Consider the following 20004-nt stretch of genomic DNA (forward strand, 5'->3'; position numbering starts at 1 on the left):
GGTCATAAATGTGAAAACGGTGGGGATGACGGCGTTAATAATTGTGTTTGGGGGCAAAGGACAATTTCGCAATTAAAAGGGCATATGTTGGTGGGCTTCATTGAAATGGAAATTCATGTGCAGTGGTCTTTCCGCCCTTTGTAACTCAGCCAATCACGCATTTCCTGCGCTATGCAATCTTCAATTCCATTATTTATACAATAATGCTATTTGGATAAAATATGACGAAATAAAATATAGTTAAATAATTTAAAAAATGAATTTAGTTAAAGTATGGGTTAATTGCCGCAAAAACTATATACTTTTTCGATTTTTGGTTTTTTCTCATGACAAAAAAAATCTGAACAGAAATTCATGAATTGGAAAATTAATTGCAATTTTTCCCGCGTCCATTTTTTCCCCAAATTGAATCCAAGGTGGCAATCAAATTTCCAGCGTGTCATCGCCGGGAATTGAACGAGACGACGCCGTTTTAATTATAATTAAACGACGCCGTTTTATGGTTTTTTGACAATTGAATTACAAAATCTGAAGCTTAGGGTTCGTCGAGCAAAATGTCCCAAAACCTAACTGGAAGCTCGAATTCAGGAGCTTTGCAACCGCCTGCACAATGTGGATGTGGAATACCAGCCGTTCTTCGTGTATCTCACATCGAGAAAAATCCGTTTCGGCGATTCCTTTGTAGATCTTAATGGCTCGAAATCTGGAAATGGAATGACACCAAAAATCTGCTCAAAATGTAGTTCTTAATGCAGAGCAAAAATCTAGTTCTTAACTTGACCATGCTTTCTCAAAAATTTGAAAATGGAATGCTCAAAAAATGGTAGCCAGAGCTGACCAAGGCCACCAAAGCTGACAGAGCTGACAACTCGCCAGAGTAGATTAAGGCTTCTATGAGGGTTTTGGGTTGAGGTGAGGTGGAAAATTACGGGTTTAGGTGAGGTGGAAAATTAAGGTAATGTGGCTGCCATGTCATGATTTTATTTTAACACTTGGAATCAGTTAAGCCACGTTGGATCGGAGCTCCATCGGAGATCGCCGGAAAATGGACGCGGGGAAAAATTGCAATTATTTTTTCAATTCATGGATTTCTGTTCAGATTTTTTTTGTCATGAGAAAAAATCAAAAATCGAAGAAGTATATGGTTTTTGCGGCAATTAACCCTTAAAGTATTTTATTCAAAAAAATAAATTTAATTAATTTTATTGTTTTCTCCATAATTTTTAATAACTTTTTATTTTTTATTATTTTTAAAGTATAAAAACTAAAAAAAAAGTAAAATTAAAAAAATTGATAAAAAAAATTATAATGTGGAGAAAACAATAAAGATAACTATTTTTTTTAAATTAGAATAATTTTTTTAAAATAAATTATTTTAAAAGTATTTAATCTTTTTTTATTTGTTCTATATATAATGATCTGGGAGCATCAATCATAAATTAGGAAATTTTCCCTAAAAAAATTAGGAAATTTAAGGTTTACCGACAAAAGAATTAAGTAATGAGATGGATGGAGAAACTAAATAGCCCAAATATATACCGATGCTTTGATTAGAAATTATCATTCATACCACTAACTAATAAATAAGAACCTCACTTATTGAGGTTCAATTTATAATTCACATCCATGAAAGTTTTATTTTTTAATTCATACAGACATTATAATTTGTTACGCGTATATATATAAGGGATGTTTAATTGTTTGAAATTCTAAAAAAAAAAGGGATGTTTGTTTGATGACATGTCTACATAACGTGCGATGAGAATAACCCAAAACAGACACAAAACATGCATGATGACTTCATGAATAATTCCAACTGTTGTGTGTAACTGACACTACTCATTGCTCTCATCCCATGCATCTTGTAATAAAGCAATTAGTTATTGTTCCAATTTCCTTAGACCACATCATTACCTTTTTGGAGGCCAATGTATATCGAACTTTTATCTTAATTAGTTGGAATTGTAATACTAATGTGTGGAGTCTAGGATTGTTTAGAATAGTAACTTAGGTTGATTTAAAAATTAGGATAATAATTTTTGAATTTGTGAAAATAGGATACTAATTAATAAATGTTGCACACGCATGATATTTCTCGGTCAATTATCGAATTTTTGGACTTTCCCGCATGGATCAAGCACATGACATCCTATCTGGAGCCGTAGAAATGACGTGCTTGTCATATAATCAATCCCTTCGTGCGGGTTGTCATGTGCTTGGTCTGTGCAAAAAAAAATCCCAAAATTCAATAATTAGCTAATAAATATTTTGCGGGTGCAACGCTTATTAATTAGTGTCCTATTTTTACAAGTTCGAAAGTTGTTGTCTTAATTTTTAAAATCAACCTAAGTTATTATCCTAAAAAACCCTCTGACTCCTAATGTGTGGGTGGCCTGTGGCCATACTTTTGTTGTCTAACATTAGTTTTTTTATAATCAATAAATCTATGTAGCCACATTATGGTCACTCACAAACTAATATAATAAGGAAAATCTTGATTTATTTAATTTATTTTTTAAATAAAAATAGAATTTAGTTATTTTATTATATTCTCTACAGCTTGGCACCGTGAACTCACATAGACAATTTATTACTACTACTCTCGTTAGCAACTTAAAGAAATGATTTATTGTACAAAATGTTTTTGTCTGGAATGTCGAGGGACCAAATTATGAACCGACTGAAAATAATTACGTAAAGCTCTCTCTCTCTCTCTGGTAGTGATGCGCAGCAGCGCAAGCAATCACTATTTCAGTTATGATTCCCTTAACTACGGTTACCACGTTTTTGTATGGCATTAACGAGGTGTGACTATGTCTATGGATAAATCCAACGTCATCCTTAAAAGTGAAATCGACAGCCTCATTGAAAAATCATCTCAGCTCAGGGTTCACTTCTGCCATGCACAATCAACATTCAAATTAAATGATATTTTCTCCTTTTGTAAAATTAAGATGCGATATGAATTTTAAAAAACAAAATTATTTGAGTGAAAAAAAATTGTTGAGTATATGAATTTAAAAAAACAAAATTATTTGAGTGAATAAAAGATTGTTGAGTGTATTGAAAATGATAAAAATATATTTTAATTAGTATTGAAAGTGGTGAAAAGATGAAAAATAAGAGTAAATGAGATATTTATAAGTGATAGGTTTAGTAAAAAAATAGGTAGGAAGTTTTTTGTGGACATCTCAAAAAGGAAAAGTGTTGATAATGTATTTTATCAACACCTAATTCTAAGTTGCGAGTTTTACCTAGTGTTTGAGCATAAAAGTTGAGAGAAAAAGTTGAATTGTCCAGAAAGAAATGAAATTGTTGTTGTAGTGAATGGAGAGCACGTAGTCTATACAAAGGGAATGCATGGAGTATTTATAGAGTACAATAGAAGGGTAAAATAGTAATTTCATCTCTGAAAACATGCTCCCCGCGTGGTCAGGGGTATAGTAGTAATTTTTCCTGCAGACGAGCGATTCCTCTGCTCTGGCTCTTCCCGGGTAAAACGGTCGCTCATTCCGCTGCCTATCTTGAGTGATAAGTCATTCCTTTGTCTTTGGTGATTCCTCTGACTGAGCCCGTTCCTCTGGCGGAACCCATTCCTTTGACCCTAGTAATTCCTCTGTCTTTGGTGATTCCTCTGACTTAGCCCGTTCCTCTGGCGGAACCCATTCTTCTGACCAGAGTGATTCCTCTATCCGAGTTCATTCATCTGCTTTGCATATATTACTCCTCATCAAGTATGAAGTTCATTCGTGGACGGATGTAGTATTTAAAAAAATATATGCATATTAAATAGTATAATTTAAATATAAATAAATGTAAATCATCTTTTTAGATTGAAATAATTCACACTAATTATTCAATAAAATATGAATTTTCAATATTTGAAATATCAATTACTTAAAAATCTTAATTGATAATGAGTATAGATAAATAAATTCATAAAAAAAACATAAATAATAATGAGTATCATTATGTATTATATAGATAAAGTGTACAAAATCATCTATTTGCATAATTTAATATTTTTTTGAGTTTATAATCAAATCATATTTATTCTATCATTTTGTTAGATATAATTATTTTTAAAAAAAATATGAGTTTGAAAAAAAGAGATAGGATTTATTTTCATAAATAAAATTGCCCAATTGATTAAGTTTATTCTTATAATATTGAATAATAAGTATTTCATATAGTTGGGTTTCGCTTTTAATAATAATAAAAAAAAACATTTGAATAATGGTGCTACTAGTACTAGCTAGCGAGTCGTAAACATATATGAGCCAAGTAACTTGAATAAGTATGACAATAATTATTTTTATATGCATCTATATTTTAATTTATGTTGTTTTATTGATAAATATTTTTTTCATCAATGGGTTAGTGAATAAAAGGGTTGGATATGTCACAATTGTCGTTCATTTTCAATTAATGTAGATGATCTTAGTAATTTTAAGTAGACGTGCTATTACAAAATTAAACTATTATTTTTAATCCTAAAACTGATCAATAAATGGTTCTCTAATTAATAATATTCCAATGAGTCATTTCGATTCTTAATATATACGTAAATGTAAATCTAATATAATAATTAAAAAATAATAATAGCAAATATGTTAATATATATAAATAAATATAAAAAGCATACAAACATAATTAAAGATTTAATAAATATAAAAAACATTTGAAATTCTGTTTTAAGATTATACTCCCTTTGTCCCTAATAAATGTATTATTTGGTTGACGACATGAGTAATAAGAAATGTTGGTAGATAATGACATAATGTGTTGAGTGGATAAACAAACCCACTACTTTTTAGGTGTGGTGGATAAAAATATAAGGAGGTGTGGGGAGTCATATCCCAAAATAGACATGATACATTTTTAAGAGACCGGAAGAAAATGAAAAAAATGATACACTTTTTAGGAAAAAAAAATGCTCACTTAATTTGTCCTCCATGCAATGAATGGTAGTAGTTATAAGTAAGATAAATATGTATATATATATATATATAGGGGAAGGCTAAAATAAGAACGCTTCTTAAAATATAAATTAGGAACCATTTTCAGCCCTTAGATCATCAAGATCTACGGTTGATTCATCACCTTGTTGGATAAATTCATGGTCCTGAGTTCGAATCCCAAAGGTAGCAAAAAATTATTTTTCGCAATTCATGTCTTTATACAGTTTATTCATGCATTTTTGCTGGTTCGTAATTCTTAAAATAAAGGTGGTTTATTGAATAACCGCCCCATATATATATATATATATATATATATATATATATATATATATATATATATATATGTAATAGCCCGCTCTTTTATTCTATGATTAAGATAAGTAAATGCGATATTTATTTATCGCATTCTTCAGTAAATGAAATCCAGTAATTATTTATGTTTAAAATTCAGCTATGATTCTAAATTGTATGTATACTATGCCTATTATTATTTTAGTTGTGCTTGTTAACTCGAGTGAGAAAAACCGCAATATAAATTATTGAGCCAGTCAATAATTTATATTTTCAGATTTATAATTGACTTAACAAAGTCAAGTTAAAGTTGTTATTTTATATGAGATAGAGATTTTATTTCTATTAGTTACTTGAAAGTCGTGATTTAGTTCCGACTAATGAGAACGAGTTAAATTAGTTATTTAATTCGTAGAGATGTTACATCGAAGCATAGTTATTCAGCAAAACCTAGAACCAATTTTATAGATATGCGATGATACAAAGAAATTAGATTTTCAGATACAACTTTACACAATGACTGTAGGGAATTATTTACATCACCACTATTCCCTACTTACAATCAAAACCTATCACTATCACAAAACACTACAGCTACATACCTACAAGCATGCGGGAGATAACGTGTGAGAATAAAAAGAAGAAAAATGAGAGAAGACCAATCGGCTCCTCCCTTCAAATTCAGCCAACCACCATCTCCAATCCTTTGACTTTATAGCCAACAACTCACTTATTAAAGCACCAGCCTAACATTTCATTCCTTCTCTCATACACCAACCACCAGAAAGGGAGATGAAGAGAAGTTAATTCCTGCTGCCATCTGCCAAGTATCGAGAGGTGAGTCTTGGCCTAAGTTTCTTCATTTCATACTTGGTTCTTTCTGCATTTGTTGAGGAAACAACATTTGCAAATTTCAGTTCCTTCCCCATTGAATTCAATAATCACAGCAGCCATCCAAACACCAAACTTCACAGGTATATACTAAGCTCCCTTACTTCAATCCATTCACATTTCATCCAACAACCATGATCAGTTAAAGAATACAGAGTATACAAATGATTATATGTTTAAGGGGACTAAGCATAATACAGAAATCAATTTATACATATATATTTTCTCCACTTGAGATAAAGGCAATGAGAAAACTCTCACAAATCAGTAGCAAAACCAAGACTCCACATAGACTTAAATATTGAACTTAGCATTTAGAAGGGGAGGGAGGCTTATTCGAGGTACCTGTTTCATTTAAACGGGGAAAGATGACGGCTTGACGTCGACGCTAATCGCACGGAAGAGGAGGGGGTTGACTGCCCTGCTCCGCCGGACTCCAGGGAGACGCAACGGCGTCGAACCAGGGCGGTGACCCGGGATTTCAGAAGCGGCGCCTACGGTCGCCTCGACTTCGCTGGATTCAAGAGCAGCGGCGGACGTAGCCCAGCGGCGCGGCGATTTCGCCTGAATCGGCGGAGAGCTAGGGCTCGTTTTGAAAGGAGGAATTGAGCCATTCTGTGAGAGAATTAGAAGGCGGGCGAAGGGCATCGACTTCGCCGGATGTACAAAACCAACGGCGGCCCTTGCTGATCTCCTTTGAAGCACAGCGCGGTTCGTGGAACTCCAAGCACGGGGTCTCGCCAGAAATCGAACGCGGAGGCGACGCGACGACGGCGCTGCTCGCTGGTCTTCCAGAGGCGGCGGCATCGAACCGTGATGAGATGAGAGAAGGAGGCATCGATTCTTTGAGAGGGGCGGGTGGCCGAGGACGGCACCCTCGGCCGGACACGGCCTCGCCGGGGCCGTTCGCGGCGGAGCTGCGGAGGCGGCGGACGTCCAGACGCAGAGAGATTTGAAGAGAAAGAGAGAGAGAAATGGCTGAGACCAATTTTGAGAAATTGGGAGAGAATCGAGTGGGTGAGGTAGGAGAAGGAATTAGGAGTTTTAAAATGTGTGGGCTTGTGTTGGGCCATCTGATTTTTTTTTACCTTTGGGCCGAAAATTGGGCCTTCATTTTAATTATGTGGGCTGCAGATCTAAATTGATAATGGGCTGTATTTAATTAGTTTGGGCTAGAGTTAATTTTTATTTGGACTGCCATTATTATTTTTGGCTTAAAATCAGGCCCAATTTAAGGGTAGTCTAGATTAATCTATTAATTAAATTGAGCTAATTCTAATTATTGATTAATTTAGAACGAGGCTATTAATTAGTAAGTGAGTTAGAATACTCTAAGATGAGCGGATTAATTATTTATCCACCCTCATGAGACGATCCTCAATTAGTTAATTTTATTTATTTAATCCGACAATCAGAATTTATAATAGAATCTCCCAGATTATTATCTCAGAATAATAATTATCGGAATACGAGTCATGCATAGTTAAATTACGCATTCTCATTAATTGAGGATTTTATTCGAGCAAATATCTTACTTTATATCATCGCAATAAAGGTGAAGCGCGAGAGTAATAATAGCCAGTCAAGGAGCTACTTTACCAAAGCAAAAGTTGCTATCAGGTGGGCATTACTTTCATATATATCAAATGAGTTTCATATTACAGTTGAACAAGTTATTTCATGACAAAATCTTTGAATTGAAGTTATTTCAAGTATTGTCTTGCCATAAAATGCTTCAATTTTAGTATGATATCTATCTGCTTTGGCTTTGCCAATGATGCAATCGAATTCGGGTCCTGAGCAGTTGATAGCTATCCTGCTAGGGCTAGTGTACATCAGTGACCGTGAGTCATCTAGCGGGTTGGCCGGTCAAGTGACCGTGAGAGGTGGCCACCTCTCCGGCATACAGTTTCAGATATGATAGATTACAAAAGAACTTAGTCTGATCAGACGAACTTTAAGAATCACAAATGAACTTAGTAAGCTTGGGCCTTTTTAGCGAAAAACTCCCTTGCTGTACTGTTTATGATGGCATGACAATTTACAGTTTTGAAGCATGTATTTTTATACCTAGGCATACGTGCCCACTGAGTGCTTTTGTACTCAGCCCTGCATATGTTTTCTAAATGTGCAGGTTGAGCTGATGTGATGATGGTGCTGCAATGAGCGGAGTCTCCAGGGTTGTTAATAAATAGTTAACCTGTCTAGAATATGTCTTCATACATATGTCTAGCTACTTTCCGCTGCAAGATGTTGTTGATGTTATAGTATGTTATGTCATACTTTGAGTCTTAAGAGAATGGTTTCATATGATGTATAACTTGATTAATGATATTAATTAAGTTTTATGCTGTCTTTCATAGACTATTTTCAATTGAGTATTAATGAATAAAAAATGACGAGTTTTATTATGATGAGTAAGTTTTACGGCTATAAATGACGCCCCTTTTCTTCCCCTTCTTCTTTAACCCCATCCCTAGTCGTAGATCACTCGGCTTAACTATCCTTAGTTAGGGCGGGCTGTGACAAAGTGGTATCAGAGCGAAGGAAAGCTCTGAATTAGAAGTCTTGAGTTTAGTCTAGAATGAGTCACTAGACTAATAGTTATTAACAACCGTGAGCTCAGCGCACCATCACACCAGGCTCAACGAGGTATGTAAAATTTCAAAGTTTATTTGACGTTAAATTTTGAAGAGCATGATGTTGAGGTTATATGATGAGTTATGATGTTACACTTTGAAGGTGCATAGTTTGAGTTTGAGGATGACAACATGATTAATAATGAGTTATTATGTTGTAAGAGCATATGTTGACGTTACATGATGAATCATGAGAGCGTTTATATCATATGATGTTATATGATTGAGGATGCATAATTATGAGATATGATGTGATGTATTTGAGATGTTTTGTGATGAGAATTGTTTGAACAGTTGTGATAAGTCACAATGATTTAGATGAAGGAATCTAATGTCATTGTTAAGAGAGATTTTCTACTAAGTAGAAGGATGAAATGAGAACTTAAAGCTAAAGCTTGAGAGAATTAGCAATTGCTTTAAGTACTTGTTGGTTTGAATTATGAGTTTGAGTTATGAGCTTGAGTATAATAGCATGATTAATGATGAGTTATTAGCATGCTGCAATGAGATATTGTACGATATGTTGAGTTGTTTTGTGACGCGAGTTTTGCTCACGCAACCTTAATGGTACTTGAGGAGGTATCATGAGCCATAGTCTTTGGAGATGGCTTTGAGAGAGAATTGTTGAGTTGTCTTACTGAGTCACGATGATTTAGATTAAGGGATCTAATATTATTGTTTAGAAAGATTCCCTACTAAGTAAAGATGGGACGAGATGAGAATTTAGATGTTTTGAGATTGAGTTTTAAGATAACAATACCACTTAGTAGGAGTTTTGCTAAGTTATGTTTTGTTTATTTCTGTTGCTGGAGCCAAGTAGAGTTAGTTCCTAGAGTCACCTTTAAGTTCTCCTTATAGGTTGGCCAGGACTGTTGGCACTGCACGAAAGTGGACTGTTGTGAGATCGAACTCAGGGAAGATCGGATACGAGGACGAGGCGTACAGTATGTGGTACAGAGATACCCTAGCAGATTTTCAAACACATGTTCATCGACTATGAAAGGATGAGAAAGAACCAAGAAAGGCTAGAGTTGATGAGGATGAGAAGAGACGCCGATGTAGGCTAGAGCTAAGGATGATCTTGAGAGTATGAGCGGTACACCCTTGTTTTTGATTAGTTTCGATTACATTGCGATGTATATAACTTACTTAGGAGATACTGATACTTGAGCTTTTGACATGCTGATAGATAAGCATGCGAATATAGTACCCTACTGATGTTAAATAGATGGATGTTCCTAATGTGCTAAAGTAGCAACTAGATGAGTTAACTGGTAGCAATTACCGTAGGAGGTCCAGACCGAGACATAGTACTATTAATGGTGTCGGTTTAGAAGGGACATTACGATAGATACTATGGTTTTTGTAAGGTTTATATAACCCCTTTATGTAAGTCCTCTAAAAAGAGGCATTCTACTGATGGATATATTAGGTTGACCAGACTGGTCTTTTTGTTAGCATTTCGTGAGCGCTTATTGCCTTACAGATGAATGTTAAGGTGACCGTGAGGGTTTCCTTAAAGTTGAGTTAGTAAATTGAACTTGAGTTTCGAGGATGCTTAGAGCGTTGGTCGAGTTGAGTTTTCCTTTTGTGATTTCAAAAATGCCTCAAAGATGTCATCAAGAGTGTGATGTGAAGGATAGGCGGGATAATACTCCGCCACCACCACCGCAACATGAGAGGAGAGTCGAAAAATATTGAACTTTTGAAACAAGAGTCTAGAACATAGGACCCTGAGTTTAAGCTTTTAGCTTGCTGGTGTGAACTTAAGTTTTGTTAAATATAGTATGTTGAGGGTTTAGAAGACACAGAATTTCCAAGTTCGGGATAGTATATCCCGTGTGACTGGGGAGTGATTATGTTGGACCTGGCCAGTCCGCATGATCCAAATCTCAGTAGACGTGTTTTGGGTTTATAAACCCATGTGTTTCAACTTTCAGTTGAAAAGCCAGATGGGTTATTACTCTAGGTCATTTTGTTCGACCTGGTAGTTACTTCATTCTACCCTCTGGTCATTCATTTGAGTCTCTTGAACAATTTGTTTTGATGTCATTCTAGGGTTGAACCCTTACAACTTTTGAGTTATCCTAGTAGATTCTTTTGATGTATAAGACTAGTGAGAGGCACGTCAGAGGACTTTAACACCCGAGCAACTGGTAAACTACATCTGAGAACAATTCAAGGCTACTCTTGAGAAATATGTACCAAGGAGTACAGTAAGCAGCGAGAGGCTGATTATCGAAGTTTGATGCAAGAAAAGAAATCGGTTGTAGAGTATAACCGAGAATTCTGTGAGCTATCACGATTTGCTCATCAGAAGATGGATACTGATGAAGAGATGTCTGAGTTTTATGTGCCGGTTTAAGGCAGGACTTTAAGGTAGTATGGGCAAGTTATTGGATGCACCAGTTAGAATCCTGTTTAATACAGGAGCCTCGCATTCTTTAAGTGTTTGAAGCATGTTACCTTCAAACTCGAACCAAAACGGGCTAGTCCCAAGTTGAGAGTAATCACTCCTGTAGGAAGAGCTACTACAGTTTCTCACATGATTTCTAAATTAGAGTTTGAGTTAGAATCACTAAAGATGAAAACAAGAACCTTGCACTTAATGCCTATATGGAACGTAGACATTATTCTAAGGATGGACTGGTTGGCAGAGAACTTTGCCCCGATTGATTGTAAGAAGAGACAGATAACTTTCCAACCACCTGGGAGACATTGATAGAAAGAAGAGAATTCCAATCATTTCGGCACTTCAGGCGTCGAAATTGGTAAAAAAAGAAAGGAGCACAAGCTTACCTAGTTTACTTGAATGATGAAGGAGAATCAAGTAAAAACTTTGAGGATGTAGTAGTGGTAAGGGAATATAGAGATGTATTTCCCGAGGTCTTACCAGGATTGCCACCAACAAGACAGTTGGAGTTCACTATCGACCTAGAACCTGGATCAGCACTAGTGTCGAAGGCACCCTATGGAATGGCGCCTAAGGGCACCCAAAGCGAGAAGATTCAACTACAAGAATTTCTCGAGTTAGGTTTTATTAGACCTAGTGTATCCCCGTGGGGAGCACCAGTCCTTTTTGTCAAAAAGAAGGATGGCACGTTGAGAATGTGCATAGATTATCTAGAGCTGAATAAATTGACACTCAAGAACAAATATCCTTTACCAAGGATAGATGACTTGTTTGATCAATTACGAGGAGCGACTTTTTCTTGAAAGTTGACTTGAGATCATATTACCATCAGTTCAAACTTTGACAGAAAGATACACCTAAGACAGCTTTTCAAATGAGGTATGAGCACTATGGGTTCATAGTTATGCCATTCGGTTTGACGAAGGCACCAGTAGTTTTCATGGATCACATGAATCGAGTGTTCCATCAATAACTGGATAAATTTATCCTAGTTTTCATAGACAATATTCTCATCTATTCGAAGAATAAGAAGGAGCGCCAAAACATTTGAGAACGATGTAGGAAACGCTAAGAGTTGAGAAGTTTTTGCCAAATTCACCAAGTGCGAGTTTTGGTTGAACGAAGTAACTTTTCTAGGACATATTGTATCATCCGAAGGAATTAAAGTTGACCCCGCCAAGGTACCAGCTGTACATGAGTGGAGATCACCAACTACGCCTAACGAGATTCGCAACTTTTTAGGCTTAGCAGGATACTATGAGAGGTTTATTAAAGGATTTTCCATGATAGCAAGACCGAGAAAAGAAGCTAAGTACAATTGGAAAGAGGAGTGTAAAGAGAGTTTTTTTTTTAAGAGCTTAAAGAAAATTGACTACAGCACCAGTGCTGCTAGTCCCGGAAATGGATAAAGAGTATACCATCTACACCGATGCGTAAAAAAAAAAAATGGGCTAGGATGTGTTTTGATACAAGAAGGAAGAGTTATAGTCTATGCATCACGACTACTTAGACCCCACGAGATAAATTATCCAACGCATGATTTAGAACTTGCAGCCTTTGTGCATGCCCTGAAAATTTGGAGACATCATCTCTACGGAGTTAGATGTGAGATTTTCACGGACCACAAAACTTTGAAATATTTTTTCAAGCATAAGGATATTAACATGAGGCAAAGGAGATGGCTCGAATTAGTAAATGATGTTAACTGCGACATTAACTATCACCCTGGCAAGGCCAATGTAGTAGCCGATGCATTGAGCCGAAAGGTCTCGTCAAAGTTAGGATGTCTTCTCACGAGAAAGAATGAGCTTATAAAGGACTTTGACAAGATGAGGATAGAGATGATAAAACCACCAGGGACGATAGCGAGTATTGTTGCGACGATGCCTAGTTTGAGGAAAATGGTGATTGAAGCACAAGGAAAGATGAGACAATGAACAAGTACGAGAAAGGATAAGAGCATGAGATCTCAAGAGTTACCAAAAAGCATCAGACAATGCTATCTTATTTGAGGGGAGAATATGCATTCCCCGCGATGATGAACTTAAGAATACGATCATGAGTGAGACTCATGGCACGCCTTACACCGCCCACCCAGGAGGCACAAAGATGTATCAGGTTGTGAAAAATAGATTTTTGTGGGACGAAATGAAATGAGACATAGCTTCGTTTGTAGAGCGATGCTTAGCTTGTCAGCAAGTGAAAGCATTACACCAACGACCCTATGGGAAGTTAAAACCGTTGGAGATTCCCGAGTGGAAATGGGATCATATAGCGATGGATTTTGTGATAGCTTTACCGAAAAGTCAAAGAGGAAATACAGCAATTTGGGTGATTGTAGATCGACTAACAAAATCTGCACATTTCATACCGATCCAAATCGCGTATGGACTAGATAAGTTAGCACAATTGTATGTTCGTGACATTATAAGATTGCATTGAGTACCGGTGTAGATCACCTCAAAAAAAAATATATATATATATATATATATATATATATTACATCACGTTTTTGGATGAGTTACTGAAAGAGTTGGGTACAAGGATGAATTTTAGCATAACAGACGATAGAAGATATGATAAGAACTACTATCCTTGATAGAGGAGTAAATCGGGAGAATGTGTTGCCACTAATTGAGTTTGCCTATAAGATGTGAGACAAAGTTTCGAGATAAGAGACAAAGTTTTCTTGAAAGTTTCACCCTCAAAGGGGATGAATAGATTTGGAGTTAAAGGACAGCTTAGACCCAGAGTTATAAGTCCTTACGAGATATTGCAAAAGATATGTCCAATAGCGTATAGGTTGGCTTTGTCACCTAGCTTTGGAAATTGTGCGTTCCACGGTATGCTCGTGTCAATCACTTTGGACTGAGATTCAAAGTTTTCATCTAGATTCTGTATGAACTTGAAGAAGAAATTAGGCACAAGGTTAGATTTCAGTACCACCTTTTGCCCACAAACATATAGATGGTTGAGAGAATAATTCAGACTCTCGAAGACACGTTAAAAGTAGTACAAGGAAAAAGGTGAAAGTGATGAACAGTGATGTCATTGATTGAGTTTGCCTACAATAATAGTTATCAGGCAACAATCAATATGGCGCCTTATGAGGCAATGTATGGAAGAAAATATAGATCACCACTCTACTGAGATAAAGTAGGTGTAAGGAGAATTTTAGGACTAGACACGATGAATGAGATGATTAAGATAGTCTGACAGAAAGCAAGATGAGAGAAAAATATCATAACCTTTGTGATGATATGCAAATTTCGGGACGAAATTTTTGTTAAGAGGGGTAGTATGTAATAGCCCGCTCTTTTATTCTATGATTAAGATAAGTAAATGCGATATTTATTTATCGCATTCTTCAGTAAATGAAATCCAGTAATTATTTATGTTTAAAATTCAGCTATGATTCTAAATTGTATGTATACTATGCCTATTATTATTTTAGTTGTGCTTGTTAACTCGAGTGAGAAAAACCGCAATATAAATTATTGAGCCAGTCAATAATTTATATTTTCAGATTTATAATTGACTTAGCAAAGTCAAGTTAAAGTTGTTATTTTATATGCGATAGAGATTTTATTTCTATTAGTTACTTGAAAGTCGTGATTTAGTTCCGACTAATGAGAACGAGTTAAATTAGTTATTTAATTCGTAGAGATGTTACATCGAAGCATAGTTATTCAGCAAAACCTAGAACCAATTTTATAGATATGCGATGATACAAAGAAATTAGATTTTCAGATACAACTTTACACAATGACTGTAGGGAATTATTTACATCACCACTATTCCCTACTTACAATCAAAACCTATCACTATCACAAAACACTACAGCTACATACCTACAAGCATGCGGGAGATAACGTGTGAGAATAAAAAGAAGAAAAATGAGAGAAGACCAATCGGCTCCTCCCTTCAAATTCAGCCAACCACCATCTCCAATCCTTTGACTTTATAGCCAACAACTCACTTATTAAAGCACCAGCCTAACATTTCATTCCTTCTCTCATACACCAACCACCAGAAAGGGAGATGAAGAGAAGTTAATTCCTGCTGCCATCTGCCAAGTATCGAGAGGTGAGTCTTGGCCTAAGTTTCTTCATTTCATACTTGGTTCTTTCTGCATTTGTTGAGGAAACAACATTTGCAAATTTCAGTTCCTTCCCCATTGAATTCAATAATCACAGCAGCCATCCAAACACCAAACTTCACAGGTATATACTAAGCTCCCTTACTTCAATCCATTCACATTTCATCCAACAACCATGATCAGTTAAAGAATACAGAGTATACAAATGATTATATGTTTAAGGGGACTAAGCATAATACAGAAATCAATTTATACATATATATTTTCTCCACTTGAGATAAAGGCAATGAGAAAACTCTCACAAATCAGTAGCAAAACCAAGACTCCACATAGACTTAAATATTGAACTTAGCATTTAGAAGGGGAGGGAGGCTTATTCGAGGTACCTGTTTCATTTAAACGGGGAAAGATGACGGCTTGACGTCGACGCTAATCGCACGGAAGAGGAGGGGGTTGACTGCCCTGCTCCGCCGGACTCCAGGGAGACGCAACGGCGTCGAACCAGGGCGGTGACCCGGGATTTCAGAAGCGGCGCCTACGGTCGCCTCGACTTCGCTGGATTCAAGAGCAGCGGCGGACGTAGCCCAGCGGCGCGGCGATTTCGCCTGAATCGGCGGAGAGCTAGGGCTCGTTTTGAAAGGAGGAATTGAGCCATTCTGTGAGAGAATTAGAAGGCGGGCGAAGGGCATCGACTTCGCCGGATGTACAAAACCAACGGCGGCCCTTGCTGATCTCCTTTGAAGCACAGCGCGGTTCGTGGAACTCCAAGCACGGGGTCTCGCCAGAAATCGAACGCGGAGGCGACGCGACGACGGCGCTGCTCGCTGGTCTTCCAGAGGCGGCGGCATCGAACCGTGATGAGATGAGAGAAGGAGGCATCGATTCTTTGAGAGGGGCGGGTGGCCGAGGACGGCACCCTCGGCCGGACACGGCCTCGCCGGGGCCGTTCGCGGCGGAGCTGCGGAGGCGGCGGACGTCCAGACGCAGAGAGATTTGAAGAGAAAGAGAGAGAGAAATGGCTGAGACCAATTTTGAGAAATTGGGAGAGAATCGAGTGGGTGAGGTAGGAGAAGGAATTAGGAGTTTTAAAATGTGTGGGCTTGTGTTGGGCCATCTGATTTTTTTTTACCTTTGGGCCGAAAATTGGGCCTTCATTTTAATTATGTGGGCTGCAGATCTAAATTGATAATGGGCTGTATTTAATTAGTTTGGGCTAGAGTTAATTTTTATTTGGACTGCCATTATTATTTTTGGCTTAAAATCAGGCCCAATTTAAGGGTAGTCTAGATTAATCTATTAATTAAATTGAGCTAATTCTAATTATTGATTAATTTAGAACGAGGCTATTAATTAGTAAGTGAGTTAGAATACTCTAAGATGAGCGGATTAATTATTTATCCACCCTCATGAGACGATCCTCAATTAGTTAATTTTATTTATTTAATCCGACAATCAGAATTTATAATAGAATCTCCCAGATTATTATCTCAGAATAATAATTATCGGAATACGAGTCATGCATAGTTAAATTACGCATTCTCATTAATTGAGGATTTTATTCGAGCAAATATCTTACTTTATATCATCGCAATAAAGGTGAAGCGCGAGAGTAATAATAGCCAGTCAAGGAGCTACTTTACCAAAGCAAAAGTTGCTATCAGGTGGGCATTACTTTCATATATATCAAATGAGTTTCATATTACAGTTGAACAAGTTATTTCATGACAAAATCTTTGAATTGAAGTTATTTCAAGTATTGTCTTGCCATAAAATGCTTCAATTTTAGTATGATATCTATCTGCTTTGGCTTTGCCAATGATGCAATCGAATTCGGGTCCTGAGCAGTTGATAGCTATCCTGCTAGGGCTAGTGTACATCAGTGACCGTGAGTCATCTAGCGGGTTGGCCGGTCAAGTGACCGTGAGAGGTGGCCACCTCTCCGGCATACAGTTTCAGATATGATAGATTACAAAAGAACTTAGTCTGATCAGACGAACTTTAAGAATCACAAATGAACTTAGTAAGCTTGGGCCTTTTTAGCGAAAAACTCCCTTGCTGTACTGTTTATGATGGCATGACAATTTACAGTTTTGAAGCATGTATTTTTATACCTAGGCATACGTGCCCACTGAGTGCTTTTGTACTCAGCCCTGCATATGTTTTCTAAATGTGCAGGTTGAGCTGATGTGATGATGGTGCTGCAATGAGCGGAGTCTCCAGGGTTGTTAATAAATAGTTAACCTGTCTAGAATATGTCTTCATACATATGTCTAGCTACTTTCCGCTGCAAGATGTTGTTGATGTTATAGTATGTTATGTCATACTTTGAGTCTTAAGAGAATGGTTTCATATGATGTATAACTTGATTAATGATATTAATTAAGTTTTATGCTGTCTTTCATAGACTATTTTCAATTGAGTATTAATGAATAAAAAATGACGAGTTTTATTATGATGAGTAAGTTTTACGGCTATAAATGACGCCCCTTTTCTTCCCCTTCTTCTTTAACCCCATCCCTAGTCGTAGATCACTCGGCTTAACTATCCTTAGTTAGGGCGGGCTGTGACAATATATATATATATATATATATATATATATAATTAGAAAAAAATCTAAATATAATATATAGAGGAAATTAAAAATGTTCACATTGATTATGTTAAAATTAAAAATACTCACTCTTAAAAAAAAAGAAAAAAAAACCATCTTATTCTCAAATTGCTTAAATTAACATTTATGTCTACATCAATTTGTACTTAGAAGACAAAATTCTTATACAATTGTACATTTCCAGCAAAAATCAATGAAAATGATTTGATGTTATCCGAGAATAATGATGTTTTTTATATACTTTATGAATTGAATGCTCATTGGGTACCACAAAATCAAAGGAAGTATTAAAAATTAGAGGTTGCCGTCCCAATTTAACTAAGGTTGCCGTACGGCTACCTCGAATTTTATGAGCCGACTACCTCAAATTTAAAGGGCATGGCTAGCCCCCGAAGAAAAAAATTTAGAACCTTCAAAACATTTTAGACATTTTTTTATTAAAATATAAATATAATAGTAATAACTTTGTATTTCAAATACAAATGTGTACTTGTAACTTTTTTGTTTAAATAAGAATTGAGGTAATGGATTGATTAAATGATCGGCTCGATCAAAAGAATGAAAAAGAAAGAGATGATGAGCTCTCTTTTTAGTTGGGCCAATGGAATTTAGGATTTTAAAAATTGAATTTTTCTTTTACTTTGAGTTAAAACTTTTATTTGGAGGTGCAAACCTTAAATTTAAAATAATTTATATATGAATATTAATATTATTAATTTTTTTTTTTTTTAGGAATGCAATTGCACTCCCATGCACCACATTGGATCCGCCAGTGTCCCTTATCTTCCCTTATTCCCACTCCAACGGCTACCTTCCAAAATATTAAGAATCCTTTACCATACATATCATGTCATATTCCATACTTTTTGAATATTAACAACATGGGCTCACCCATATTAAACAAAAAATCCTAATATACTACCCCATAAATAAACGGCTACCTCCCCTTCTTCCTCGTTCTCACTCACGGCTACGTCAAAATTCTCATGGCTACCACCCCATTTCACGGCTACCTCCATCAGAGAGAGAGAGATACAACGTTGCAACGACAATGAGAAATTCGGCGAGAGCAAGAGATACATACTACATGGATATATTTTGGGCAAGGATATTTTTAATTTAAAGCATGTATTAAGGTTTTCATATAAATTCTTATTTTATTAAGTTTTCTATTTTTATTTATTTTTTTAAAAAAGTGATCAATAATGCATGGTTCCCCATTTACCTCGTCATGACTCGAATTCCCGATTTATTGATTGGAGGGGGAATCGTCTTACCAACTGATCAGCTGCGCTTCATTATCTTTATTAAGTTAATTGAACATGAATTACATATCAAAAAGTTGTTTATTATATGAGTTAATTAATCACGTTTGTACTTGAATTTGACCGAATTAGCCCAAATAACAAGGTAGTCGACCGCCGGCTACCTTTGATTTCACGATCGGCTATCTCGTAATTTTAATTCGGTCCAATCCCAATTTGATTATTTTAAATCATGGCTCATTATTTGGCTAATTCAGCCGTGAAATCGTGATTATTTTTAAGTTTGATATATTTGAATTCGTCTAAATATTCAAACTTAAATTAGTATTGAATTCCCAATTGGTTAGGCGTGGTTATTGAATTCATTTTACTTGTAAATTAATTTATGACATTTATGTCGAGTTATTTGATAGAATTTCGCCTAGGATATTTACTCAAGAATAAGATGATGAGTTTTCATCATTGTTTCATGAAGTTTATCTAAAAAAATTGCCGGTGATTTTATAGCCTGTTATAGTCAACTGCTTATATATAGTTGATTCATTGAAAAAGGCTTGAGATATTTAAAAAATATATATAGTTCATAGAATTTGGGCTGAATTTCAAATATTGCTTTAATTTAATTAGCTAGAATATGGAACATGTCCGATCAAGATTTTGCAGTAATCTTCGGCTCCTCCCTATATATATATATATATATATATATATATATATATAGGGTGTGGTTCTAGAGAAAACTACATTATTTGTGAGAACGAGAGAACCATCAAATCTAATGCATCCACTGTAAAAATTAATGCATTCGCTATTAAAATTAATGCACTAAATTTTTTT

The 20004-nt window shown here is 35.8% G+C and overlaps 4 long non-coding RNA genes across 6 annotated transcripts; 2 read left to right on the plus strand and 2 right to left on the minus strand.

Annotated features, from left to right (window-relative positions):
- Window positions 1-5688: 5688 nt before the first annotated feature.
- On the minus strand, window positions 5689-7148 carry LOC131021653 (uncharacterized). 2 transcript variants are annotated; one of them, XR_009101021.1, is made up of 2 exons: window positions 6489-7148; window positions 5689-6132 (listed from the first exon to the last, which is right to left on the minus strand). It is a non-coding gene; the product is annotated as an uncharacterized LOC131021653 (long non-coding RNA). The 2 variants fall into 2 exon arrangements; XR_009101020.1 differs by having other exon boundaries at window positions 5689-6246.
- On the plus strand, window positions 5995-8540 carry LOC131021652 (uncharacterized). The gene is made up of 4 exons (XR_009101019.1): window positions 5995-6089; window positions 6170-6226; window positions 7699-7763; window positions 8278-8540. It is a non-coding gene; the product is annotated as an uncharacterized LOC131021652 (long non-coding RNA).
- A 6337-nt stretch (window positions 8541-14877) lies between these two features.
- LOC131021655 (uncharacterized) lies at window positions 14878-16340 on the minus strand. Of its 2 annotated transcripts, none has more exons than XR_009101023.1 (2): window positions 15681-16340; window positions 14878-15324 (listed from the first exon to the last, which is right to left on the minus strand). It is a non-coding gene; the product is annotated as an uncharacterized LOC131021655 (long non-coding RNA). The 2 variants fall into 2 exon arrangements; XR_009101024.1 differs by having other exon boundaries at window positions 14878-15438.
- LOC131021654 (uncharacterized) lies at window positions 15187-17732 on the plus strand. Its single transcript, XR_009101022.1, has 4 exons — window positions 15187-15281; window positions 15362-15418; window positions 16891-16955; window positions 17470-17732. It is a non-coding gene; the product is annotated as an uncharacterized LOC131021654 (long non-coding RNA).
- Window positions 17733-20004: the final 2272 nt, after the last annotated feature.

Source organism: Salvia miltiorrhiza, chromosome 4 (genome assembly GCF_028751815.1).
Source record: "Salvia miltiorrhiza cultivar Shanhuang (shh) chromosome 4, IMPLAD_Smil_shh, whole genome shotgun sequence".
Lineage (NCBI taxonomy): Eukaryota > Viridiplantae > Streptophyta > Magnoliopsida > Lamiales > Lamiaceae > Salvia > Salvia miltiorrhiza.